A 12,757-nucleotide genomic window follows, 5' to 3' on the forward strand; every position below is an offset into this window, starting at 1 on the left:
TAACATTCTTTTATTGATGAGATTACTCATAATTATGTAGAACTTTGTCCAATTTATATTATGGACAAGGTTCTACATAATTATTAATGTAAGCACAAGATGAAATGCTGCGATGTTCTACCTTAGTGTTTGTATTTACACAAATGAATAAGGAAATAAAAAGCATATGCTAAAGATGTGTAGCAACGGAGCAAGAGACCATTTGTATCAGTGACAAAGAAGGCAAAAGGCATGTGTTTAAAAAATTACTGTATTTTTTTGTAACGGTTCAGCTCTTTGGAATGACAAATGTCCATTCACTGACATTCAGCGTTCAATGAATTGCACAGGTCTAAATCACAGTAATGTAGGCTATATATCTGTATAAAAAAAGAGTTGTCCTAACAATGATTGGTCACACTCTCGAATGCATTTTGTTACAAAATGAGGCAGTTATTTTTCATAAGGAGTAACAGACAAAGAATGAGGTAGGTATGTGTACATATTGGTGCATGTTAATTCTATTGAGTAAAAGTCACTACAAAGTGAAACTGAACTTTTTCCATAAGCTGCAAAGAAAATGAAGGGCATCTACTCAAAACACCATACAAAATGTCTAACAAAATCACGATAGCTCCATCTTTGGACATGCTCATTCTGTTTTGAGTTTTTGTGAACAATCTAACAAGTTCAACATAAGTCAGGTTGTGTGAAACACAACCTACAGTCTGAAACACAACAAAACAGCTCACTGAAACAGCCTGTTTTTAAATGCAACAACTTTGTTAAGTTTTCCCCATTCAGTTCCATAAAAACCTTCTGAAAGACTTGTAGCGGAGCTCAGTTTTGTAACTGAGGTTCATGGCATACATGAGGCCGAGCAGCATTGCAACAGCAAATTCTACGTTGCCCAGATTCTGCAGCACATTGACGCCTTCAAGGATAATCCCAGTGTCCTCTGGTTCCTCACTCACATGGTCTTTGATAATGTAGATCCCCACAGTAGTGTCCTCAATGGCTGCCTTGGTGGACTCTTCATCTATGCCCTGAACAAGTCACAAAGGCAAAACTGGTCAGTCATACAAAATTAATCATTCATCAATGAAGTGTTTACAGTTAGGGACTCTAGGTTGCAAAAAGTATAGCACATGAAGCACAAGAGCATGATACAGACAGAAATAAATCAAGAATGGAGTCCTTTTAAGTGTCAACTAAATCAAGAACTGCTGCTAATATTTGAACACCGCCTATTACAAGGCTAAAATTAAGTGGTTATATTCAAGATTTCCATTCTATTCAGATTACATTTGAGACAGAGAATTTTGATCACTGTATTCAGCATTCATGCAAACAAAAAATGACATTGAGTCTTTCATCTGAATGATACAATTCTGGAAGAGAAAAGATTGTGCATCTAACCACAGCTAATGAAATAAGATGGAAGACAGAGGAGATGACACAGTAATAGAATAGCTAGTGATAGAATATGATGGTGGCCCGGAAACAGGAGAGGAAGAGAAAGAAAAAGGAAGGAAGAAGGAAACACATACCACGTTCCTGAACAAGGTTTTCTGGGTCTTCACCCATATACACACACACTCCCTTTATGATGAACTCTCGTCTGACATCTATGTTGCTATTCTAAGAAAATAGAAGGATTTTTGAATTGATGTCTTATTTTGAAGTCAACTTTTGGTGTAGAACCACATATGAATGTGTATTTTGAAGCATAAGGAATTCTTACATCAGTCATAGGTGCGATGATTGATATGAGTCTTCTGCCCAGCTGTCGTCCTCCTTTTTTGGAACAACTTCAGCAGGTTATCTGAGTGTATATCAAGTTGAGAAATACAATTGGACTGGAGTGGGGTTGTGGTGATTCTCTTAAACTCGGCATTGACCTGAAAATAGTAATTTGATTAAAAACTGCAGAAAGGAAAATAGACTGGATATGATCACACATGCAGCAAACTAGATTGTTCTCTATAGGGAGAGAAATAACTAGGCAGTCAGCACAAATGGTGATAACTCTGAATAAGGATCACTTATGTGGCAAGCTGAGGGAAAATAATATTCTACCTTCACCAACAAATCCCAGATAACATAACCAATAGATCAACAATAAGACAAGCATGGCTAATTTACATCAATGACTTCAAAAAGCACAGTCCATCTTGCCACAAAGTCCTCTACCATGGGTGCGTCACGGACAACTTCATGTCTCCTGTATGCAAATGTCTTCTTAACTTTGAACTTCACTGTGTCTCTGTTGTTTCTTTCCTTCACATCGGACAGTAGAGCTTTCCGCATGTCCTCGAGGCGCTCTTCTGTTTCTCCTGAGGGATATGTGGGGCAAAAGTTCAATTCTGCTCTCTTTGGATTTTTAACACCATAGGCTGCACTTGACTTCTCTGCAGGTTTGTGCTTCAAGGAGTTTATCGTCACCTCTGGACATCCCAGTCTTCTCAGGCGAGTGCGGTAGTTTGCCAGTTTGTATTTCAAACTGGTTCTCCATCCTCCACATACAGTGAAGGAACACTTCTCAGTCAGATTTTTTGTAACTTCTGTTGAGTGGACTTTACTTTGGTGCACAATTAAGGCATTCCAGGTCTTAAATGTGCATGGACAGTCAATGTATGTACATGGGTAACGGACAGTACGGCCATAATGTGGGTGCTTTAACTTGTAATGATGCAAAAGTTGGGACCTACTTGATACCAATTCTGAACACTCCTTACATTTCCACATTCACACAACACTGAAAAAAAGAGAACAGAAATACCATAAAACCTAAAGACTGACATTCGGAGCAAATTGTTTTGAGTATTATAACAACCTCTGATAACAGGACTCACCGACACTACATAGCCTGTGAATGGGTAGACAAAGCAGCTGAAATGTAGTAGGCAAACATCATGGACCTGTAAATACAACATTTGTTCATTATGAAATGTTTGATTCAATTATCTATTGATTTATGCATGTATCCACTCATATGCACATACGTTGAATTATTTTTTATTTTTGTCAAATAATTTGAAATGTATTGATAAATGGACACCTATAACATAAAGCAATACTGTTCAACTGCTAAAATTAACTCCACACTACATTTCAATAAGTCTATGTCCCCTTTGCACCACGTTTTACAACATGGAGGCAGCCATGGGCAAACTGTTAAACAGCATAAAAGCATGAATCTCATAGGATTAGGTGTATAATCATTAGATCTCAAATATGTAATGAAAAACAATTGTTTTTAAATGTCTGTTTTGATGCAAATACATGAGCTTTTAATTTGTTTTACTTTTACCTCACAAGAAGAAAAAAAGTTGGTGCACTAAATGTTACTGCAAAGTGATTGCAGACGATGTCGTGCACAAGCACCAAAGAATTAGTTAGCTAGCAAGTTAGCTAGCATGTTAGCCAACTAACTTTACCCCCTTGCAAAATGTTAATCTTGACCTAGTCCTGTTTTACTGTTCATAGAAGCTAGCAAGCAACAATGTCCTTTACCTTTAGCTGCCATGCCGATATGTTTCAGACTGAAGCACAAAATGAGGATATAGAGCAATCACTAATAACGTTACTGCTTACAATTCTGACTACAACCACACAGACAAACGTTAAATAAAATCAAAAACTATGCTTACCTTGACCAAGATTCTAGCTACTATCGTCTCCGCTAACGCGCCAGTGTTCTTTCTGGAAGATTCGTCTCTCGCGCGGTTTGAATTGTTACTCGTCATGAATTCACTTTATTGGTTCACACTCCCCCTACATGATTCAAACTGGTAGATCTGATTTTGCTTCGTGTTGCATTGATTGCAAGCAATGAAATCGCGTTGAGAGGAGAAACAAAACATGTTTGAGTAAATCACACAATATGCTTTCGTAAATCTGACAGCCCACCATGTCCCGTTTTCAGTGTAGGTGAGTTTCCTTCTCACGTTTATATGGCAACTATGATGAGGTGCTCTGTAGTCATGAACATGTACACACACACACACACACACACACACACACACACACACACACACACACACACACACACACACACACACACACATACACACACACACCAATATCCAGGATAAATCCGATATCCAGGATAAATAAAACATTACACTCTTTCCGCATTTAGCAAAATCATTTTAATCAATTCTCCATTTGTCTTTCATGTTGTTTCTCTTAAGTTCACACACATAGGGAATACGGTTTCTTCTCTTGAGTGTCTGTCTGTCTGCCCTTTGTGTGTCCTTTGCTCTAGAAGCTGCCCTGCGAAATATCAGTGGGCTTAGCGCCCGGGGCTTAATTAAAAAACAATTACCTTTAGTTTCTGTGGGCGACCCACGGGGATAGGCAGAGGGCTAATCTGGTCGTAAGTGTGACGGACCTTTTTACTTACACACCACACACACACACACACACACACACACACACACACACACATATACACTAGAGGGCTTCCCGAAATTAAGATCCGAGCCGAATTGAATCTGTGAAATTCACATCCGACAACGACAGAACCAGGGAATGTTTTTGAAAATCAATACCCGTTCCGATTCAGAGCCGAGGTGGACCAGATCCGACCCAAAATATGTCCGAGATGAGGGAGAATCTGATCCAAATTGGGTCCCGTCTGTATCGGACCCAAATGGATCTGAAGGATAAAAAATACAGCTTTATTGATGCACAAGCCAGTTGAATTGTTTTGACTTGTCTGGCAGGCAGGCAGTGAACGTTAACATTTCACATGCATTTTCTGTTGTGGTCCTATCTAAAATAAATGAGTTGTCTATGCTACAGCTTAGTATTTTCATAAGTGCCATCCCTAAAATGTTGACAAAAGAAGAAAGGAAGGGGTGTGTGGCAAAGATACACTGTGCTTGTCTCTCTTCAGAATTTGCTCTTTGTCTCCCGTTAATTTGTGCGCATTCATTATGTACGCAAATGTAGGCCTACAAAAAGTTCCCATTAGGGGATGTCTGATAGCATTTCTGATTTGTCTTAACTCACCACCACTCCTCGATGTATTTGAAAAATCTTTCCAACATTCTCCTTCCCATGCCTAAGTAACCACAGTGCCTTGGTGTAAAATAGCAACACATTGCTGATCCCATATCTCCGGTGGAAACATCATAAAATAGGCTACCCTTGTGCAAATACAGCTGTCTGTTCGGAGCTCATTGGTGCAGGAAACCGCGAGGGCCCTGTTCTAACAATGTTTCAAGTTCGCTATAATGAGAGCTCGAGCCAGATAGGCGGCGCAGAGAGATTAATACTATTGACTGAACCAACTGCCACGCATAGCAAGTGTGATTTATAGAGGATATCTATTTTCATCAGAATATTTTCTTCATCAAATATAATTTTGGATCTAGTCGGTATTTCACATATTCTCAGACAGATCCAAAGTCCTTGTCAACCGAGTGTGATCCGATCTGGGAATTTTGGTCCGACCTGTTCGGCTATAGGGTCAGCTATCGGGTAGTCGAGTGGCGCAGCGATCTAAGGCACTGCATTTCAGTGCTCGAGGTGTCAATAGAGACCCGGGTTCGATCCCGGGCTGTATCACAACAGGCCATGATCGGGAGCCCCATAGGGCGGCGCACCATTGGCCCCGCGTCGTCCGGGGGAGGTTTTGGCCGGGGTAGGCCGTCATCTCAAATAAGAATTTGTTCTTAATTTATTTGCCTAGTTAAGTAAAGGTTAAATAAATAAATAACAATTGGGTTTGGGTAAATCCGTGAAGACCTCTAATATGCACACTTTCTCACATACATGCAAATGCATGCACACATCAACACACACAGGCACATTTACACACTCACAGTGACAGTGTGACATCAACATACAGTATTTCGCACACAGTGAGCGAGCACACACACCCACACACATAAACACTAAAGGGAGATTAGAACAGCTGTTAGTTACAGAGGATGGGGAAGAATGCGGTAGAAAGGGGAGAAAGGGATGCTTGGACAGTTTTGCTTTCTTCCACTGATGACATCAAAAGTCCATAATGTCTCTTAATGACATCGAGAGAAATCAGGTAGAGACATATGTTTGTGACTGTCTGCTCTTGAAGTGTGTGAGTTATTGCCTGTGATATGAGGTTAAAGGGGGTAATGATTTCCCCATAAACACATTAACCCTGAAGAAGGTCCCAGGGTGAGTGAGCATACACACATAAATACACAGAAACACACACAAAGAAACACTGACACACACATGCACGCACACACACAAATCCCCAAACACTTTAATAGGTTATCACTTTTAATGGCTAAATTAATCTATTCATTTCAAGGCCCAATTAGATTACTTTAATGTCAGTAATGAGATAATCCCCTGGAGAATTGTTGGAAGTGCCCTTGAAAACACCCACACTGGAGAAGAATGAAAGGAGTGTGTCTGAGCATGCTTAGTGACCCCAAAAAGTGTGTGTGTGTTTGTCCCTCCGCTAGGTGACCTCATCCCAGTTTTTGAAGGGCCACCTAGCAAAGGAACACAGGGCCATAGCAAATTCCCAATTCACTCACTCACTCACTCACTCACTCACTCACTCACTCACTCACTCACTCACTCACTCACTCACTCACTCACTCACTCACTCACTCACTCACTCACTCACACACAGTCTGGGATCTAAGATGAGGAGACTGAATGTCTGAAAAGCGGAGTGCCACTGTGATGTCAGAGCGATCAGGGAAGGTCGGTGGTCGGTGGGAGGAAGTCAGATGGATCAAGCTTGCTTGTCGATTGCCCTGTCAATCACTCGGTCACCAAGGCTTGGGCCTCAGGGGGATATAAATAGAGCTGCTAGGAGCAGAGCATGATGGGTATGGGACAGAGGACAACACAGAAACATACTGTAGGGACCAGGTCACCAGAAACAACTGGGTTATGGCTTCAATAACCTTGTATCCCTGTACAACGACTCGGTACTTGTACATTGTTTATCTAGTTATCGTTACTCATTGTGTATTTATTCCTTGTGTTATTATTTTTCTATTATTTCTCTTTTTTTCCTCTGCATTGTTGGGAAGGGCCAATAAGTAAACATTTCACTGTTAGTCTACACAGGTTGTTTACAAAGCATGTGACAAATACAATTTGATTAGATTGTGATTTAATGGAGTCTGCATGTGTGTGTAGATGGATGCAAATATGTGTGTAAGGCTGTAAGTGTGTCAGATCTCTCAATCTAATGAGAGTGCATAGTTTTTTGTTCAGTATTTAGGTTTTATCCCTGTTTGTGTGTGTGGGGTGTGTGTGTGTGTGCTGAACAGGACAGAGTTGTTAGTAGTAATTAATGGGTTTTTCTCCCTAGTTGAGAGTATCAATCTGAAAGGCTCACAGCCACTGTAAATCCACCTAGCTACTCCACTGCAGGCCCCGTACGCACGCATGCACACACCACACACACATTCTATTTTGTTACTCAGGAAGACACATCAGAGCCCTGGAGTGTGTAGCTGTAGAAAATAATTGCCACATTGCACTCTCTCAAACTAACAAACTTTCCGTCTTTTTCTCTCAGACTTTTCCCCTAGCTCCACTCAGACTTCTTAGACACATCCAATGGTGAAAAATGACTGTTTGCTATTTTTAGGGTGCAGGGAGTCAGCGTTCATGAAGGCACAACTCAATGAAATGTTCTCTCTCTCTTTCTCTCTCTCTCTCTCTCTAAAAGTGTCTGGGCCTCAACAGTACATTGTGTCTCGGCTGGGAGGAGAGGAAAACTAATTGTTTTCCTGTTTTAGCCTTGGCAGCAGAGTATTATAGTGCTCTATTGTGTTTCTGTATGGGCCCCTTTTCTGCTCTATTTGGAGGTCTTGTGTTGATGAAGGCTGGTGGGAGTAGTGTGTTCAATCTTCCTTCATCCTAGAAAGAAAGTGGATTAGGGCTGTATTCCATTCCGAAAAGTTGTCCCCTCCCCTTATGGCCTGGCCCTTGCTGACTTCTTAGTTCCCTCTATGCATCTGATAGGACTGCATAGGTGAAAGCAATACAGTATCAAAGTAAATATATTGTTTACACACCTTTCAGGTTGTCTCAGTGTCTGTAAAGGGGTGGTCAGAGGGAAAGGAACCACTTTCTGGAATGAAACATTACTGATAGCTGTACCCCTCACTGCCTGAATACATGTCTGTGATGCCTGACAGGCTCCCCGGGGTCTTTCAACACACCATCCTCTTTATCATATATAGTAGGATGTATAATGCATCAGAAAGGTCACATAGTAGCATTAGCACTGGGGAGAACATAACTAGATCACTGATGTGATACATGCCATAACTGAATGTTGGAATGTTCTGGGATTCCTTACCACTGGTTGCCATAAGTGTTGTTGTTGACAGGTAGTCGTAGGTGATCATCAACCCCGAGGAGGAGAGGAAAGGCAAGAAATAAACAAATGAGAAATGTCATCCCTCCATTGATGTGCTAGAAGGGCATGGAAGCACCCTGGCTCAGGCTCCAGCCAAGAAACTGTCAGGTGGGGTTTGGGTGAGGCGGTACAGTTTCAGTCACACCACCTACAGTGGCTCTTCCTTTAACAGATTGCGGGATGCTGCGGAATGGTATGGCATGTTGGAGTGCATAACGTCATAGTATTATATTGTCAGGCATTTTTGCCATTAATGCTAGTTCGACCACCAGAGGGCGTCTTTGAGAAGCTAAGTTATTGAAATGACATGGAGCTGTAGGCCTAAGAGTCCTGTTGATTGTAGCTGTTTTACGGTAACTTACCTATTGGAATAAAGGCCTACTTCAATATACTGTATATCAATCAACCATTCATTCATTTGTGCATGTCATCGCACAGCATCCAAGTCACCCATGTCTTTAAATACAGTCAAGCATTTTAGTTACAAAACTAAATTACAAAGGGAGCCTTGAATAATTAAACAATGAATAAACCGCAACATGTGATTGAATTCACAAACACATTTGACTGTTTTTAATATTGGCTGTACTCGAGAGACTTTAAAACCTTTTTTGTTAGAAAAGACTACATGGGATTGATTATAATTTGTTATTATTATTCAATTTGTTGTGCTGTTTATACTGTTAGAAATGTATTTTAATTAAATTGATTAATATTATGGTGTTTCTTTTCCAAGAAAAATGTAAATGCATTTTACAGTAGTCTACACCGGTTCTTCCAGTAAAAGTTGCGTCATACTGCAGGACACCGTGCGGGCTGCCACAGAATTCTATGACATGTTATTTAAGTGTCAGCCATTGTTGCCATTAACGCTGGTTAGTGCTAGTTTGACCACCAGAGGGCATCTTTGAGAAGCATTTGACTTGTTTTAATATTGGCTGTACTAGAGAATTTAAAACCTTTTTTTGTAAAACATAGTATATGGGATTTATTTTAAGAAATGTTGCTTAATTTATTTGATTAACCTCTATGGGCTAGGTGGGACGCTTGCCAGTTGAATCCTGTGGCGCTATTCAAATCCTTAGATATGCTAATACTTCAATTTTACAAAAATATGACTATTTTACACCATTTTAAAGATAAGACTCTCGTTAATCTAACCACACTGTCCGATTTCAAAAAGGCTTTACAACGAAAGCAAAACATTAGATTATGTCAGCAGACTACCCAGCCAGAAATAATCAGACACCCATTTTTCAAGCGAGCATATAATGTCACATAAACCCAAACCACAGCTAAATGTAGCACTAACCTTTGATGATCTTCATCAGATGACAACCCTAGGACATTATGTTATACAATACATGCATGTTTTGTTCAATCAAGTTCATATTTAGATCAAAAACCAGCTTTTTACATTAGTATGTGACGTTCAGAACTTCCGGCGAATTCACTAACAATTTACTAAATTATTCACGATAAACGTTCACAAAAAGCATAACAATTATTTTAAGAATTATAGATAGAGAACTCCTCTATGCACTCGATATGTCTGATTTTAAAATAGCTTTTTGGTGAAAGCACATTTTGCAATATTCTAAGTACATAGCCCAGCCATCACGGGCTAGCTATTTAGACACCCGGCAAGTTTAGCACTCACCAAAGTAAGATTTACTATTACAAAAGTTTGATTACCTTTTGTTGTCTTCGTCAGAATGCACTCCCAGGACTGCTACTTCAATAACAAATGTTGGTTTGGTCCAAAATAATCCATCGTTATATCCGAATAGCGGCGTTTTGTTCGTGCGTTCCAGAAACTATCCGAAATGATAAATCAGGGTCGCGCGCATGGCGCATTTCGTGACAAAAAAAATCGAAATATTCCATTACCGTACTTCGAAGCATGTCAACCGCTGTTTAAAATCCATTTTTATGCCATTTGTCTCGTAAAAAAGCGATAATATTCCGACCGGGAATGTCCATTTAGCTAAGCTTTCGGTCGACGCGGGCCTGAGTCTCACAGTACTGTAACCAGCCACTACCCAAACGCGCTACTTTGTTTCAGCCAGAGCCTGCAAAGCCACGATTCAGCATTTTGCCGCCTTCTGAGAGCCTATGGCAGCCGTAGGAAGTGTCACGGGACAGCTAAGATCCTCACTCTTCAATAAACAGAGACAAGAAGAACGACACCTTGTCAGACAGGCCACTTCCTGCATGAAATCTTCTCAGGTTTTTGCCTGCCATATGAGTTCTGTTATACTCACAGACACCATTCAAACAGTTTTAGAAACTTTAGGGTGTTTTCTATCCAAAGCCAATAATTATATGCATATTCTAGTTACTGGGCAGGAGTAGTAACCAGATTAAATCGGGTACGTTTTTTATCCAGCTGCCCCCTAGCCCTAACAGGTTAACTCTAATGAACTTATCCTCTGCAGCAGAGGTAGGTAACTCTGGGGCAGCAGGTAACCTAGTGGTTAGAGGGTTGGGCCAGTAACCGAAAGGTTGCTTGATTGAAACCCCGAGCTGACTAACCAATAGTGCAAAAAAGGTGTTAGGTGAACAATAGGTAGGTAAAGAAATAAAACAACAGTAAAAAGACAGGCTATATACAGTAGCGAGGCTATAAAAGTAGCGAGGCTACATACAGACACCGGTTAGTCAGGCTGATTGAGGTAGTATGTACATGTAGATATGATTAAAGTGACTATGCATATATGATGAACAGTGAGTAGCAGTAGCGTAAAAGAGGGGTTGGTGGGGGGTGGGTGGGACACAATGCAGATAGCACTGGTTGGTCGGCCCCATTGAGGTAGTATGTACATGAATGTATAGTTAAAGTACTATGCATATATGATAAACAGAGAGTAGCAGCAGTGTAAAAAGAGGGGCTGGGGGGGCACACAATGCAAATAGTCTACTCTGTAGTGCCTTGCGGTCAGACCCTGAGCAATTGCCGTACCAGGCAGTGATGCAACCAGTCAGGATGCTCTTGATGTTGCAGCTGTAGAACCCTTTGAGGATCTCAGGACCCATGCCAAATCTTTTTAGTTTCCTGAAGGAGAATAGGCTTTGTCGGGCCCTCTTCACAACTGTCTTGGTGTGTTTGGACCATTCTAGTTTGTTGTTGATGTGGACACCAAGTAACTTGAAGCTCTCAACCTGCTCCACTACAGACCCGTCGATGAGAATGGGGGCATGCTCGGTCCTCCTTTTCCTGCAGTCCACAATACTCTCCTTCGTCTTGGTTATGTTGAGGTATAGGTTGTTATTCTGGCACCATCCAGCCAGGTCTCTGACTTCCTCCCTATAGGCTGTCTCGTCGTTGTCGGTGATTAGGCCTACCACTGTTGTGCCGTCTGCAAACTTAATCATGGTGTTGGAGTCATGCCTGGCCATGCAGTCGTGGGTGAACAGGGAGAACAGGAGGGGACTGAGCACGCACCCCTGTGGAGCTCCAGTGTTGAGGATCAGCGTGGCAGACGTTTTGCTACCCTCTCTCACCACCTGGGGGCGGCCCGTCAGGAAGTCCAGGATCCAGTTGCAGAGGGAGGTGTTTAGTCCCAGGATCCTGAGCTTAGTGATGAGCTTTGAGGGTACTATGGTGTTGAACGCTGAGCTGTAGTCAATGAAGAGCATTCTCACATAGGTGTTCCTTTTGTCCAGGTGGGAAAGGGCAGTGTGGCGTGCAATAGAGATTGCATCATCTGTGGATCTGTTTGGGCGGTATGCAAATTGGAGTGGGTCTAGGGTTTCTGGAATAACGGTGTTGATGTGAGCCATTACCTTTCAAAGCACTTCATGGCTACAGACGTGAGTGCTACGTGTCTGTAGTCATTTAGGTAGGTTGCCTTTGTGTTCTTGGGCACAGGGACTATGGTGGTCAGCTTGAAACATGATGGTATTACAGACTCAATCAGGGACATGTTGAAAATGTCAGTGAAGACACCTGCCAGTTGGTCAGCACATGCCCAGAGCACACGTCCTGGTAATCCGTCTGGCCCCGCAGCCTTGTGTATGTTGACCTGTTGAAAGGTCTTACTCACGCCGGCTACGGAGAGTGTGATCACACAGTCGTCCGGAACAGCTGATGCTGTCATACATGCCTCAGTGTTGCTTGCCTCGAAGCAAGCATAGAAGTGATTTAGCTTGTCTGGTATGCTCGTGTCACTGGGCAGCTCGCGGCTGTGCTTCCCTTTGACTTGTCCCGAAGCCACTCCTGCGTTGTCTTGGCTGTGTGCTTAGGGTAGTTGTCCTGTTGGAAGGTGAACCTTCGGCCCAGTCTGAGGTTCTGAGGGCTCTGGAGCAGGTTTTCATCAAGGATCAAGAGTTCAATCTTGGTTTCATCAGACCAAAGAATTTTGTTTCTCAGTGTCTGAGAGT

General features: G+C 41.7%; 1 protein-coding gene and 1 long non-coding RNA gene across 3 annotated transcripts in view; one reads left to right on the forward strand and one right to left on the reverse strand.

Annotated features, from left to right (window-relative positions):
• LOC106571754 (utrophin) overlaps positions 1 to 12,757 on the forward strand; it is a 190,756-nt gene that overhangs the window by 26,148 nt on the left and 151,851 nt on the right. The window lies entirely within an intron of this gene.
• LOC106571756 (uncharacterized) lies at positions 233 to 3,932 on the reverse strand. 2 transcript variants are annotated; one of them, XR_001320996.2, is made up of 5 exons: positions 3,633 to 3,932; positions 2,835 to 2,900; positions 1,724 to 1,880; positions 1,530 to 1,620; positions 233 to 1,025 (listed from the first exon to the last, which is right to left on the reverse strand). It is a non-coding gene; the product is annotated as an uncharacterized lncRNA (long non-coding RNA). The 2 variants fall into 2 exon arrangements; XR_006759208.1 differs by lacking the exon at positions 3,633 to 3,932 and adding an exon at positions 3,496 to 3,625 and having other exon boundaries at positions 1,724 to 2,900.

Source organism: Salmo salar, chromosome ssa15, assembly GCF_905237065.1.
Source record: "Salmo salar chromosome ssa15, Ssal_v3.1, whole genome shotgun sequence".
In the NCBI taxonomy this organism is placed as follows: domain Eukaryota; kingdom Metazoa; phylum Chordata; class Actinopteri; order Salmoniformes; family Salmonidae; genus Salmo; species Salmo salar.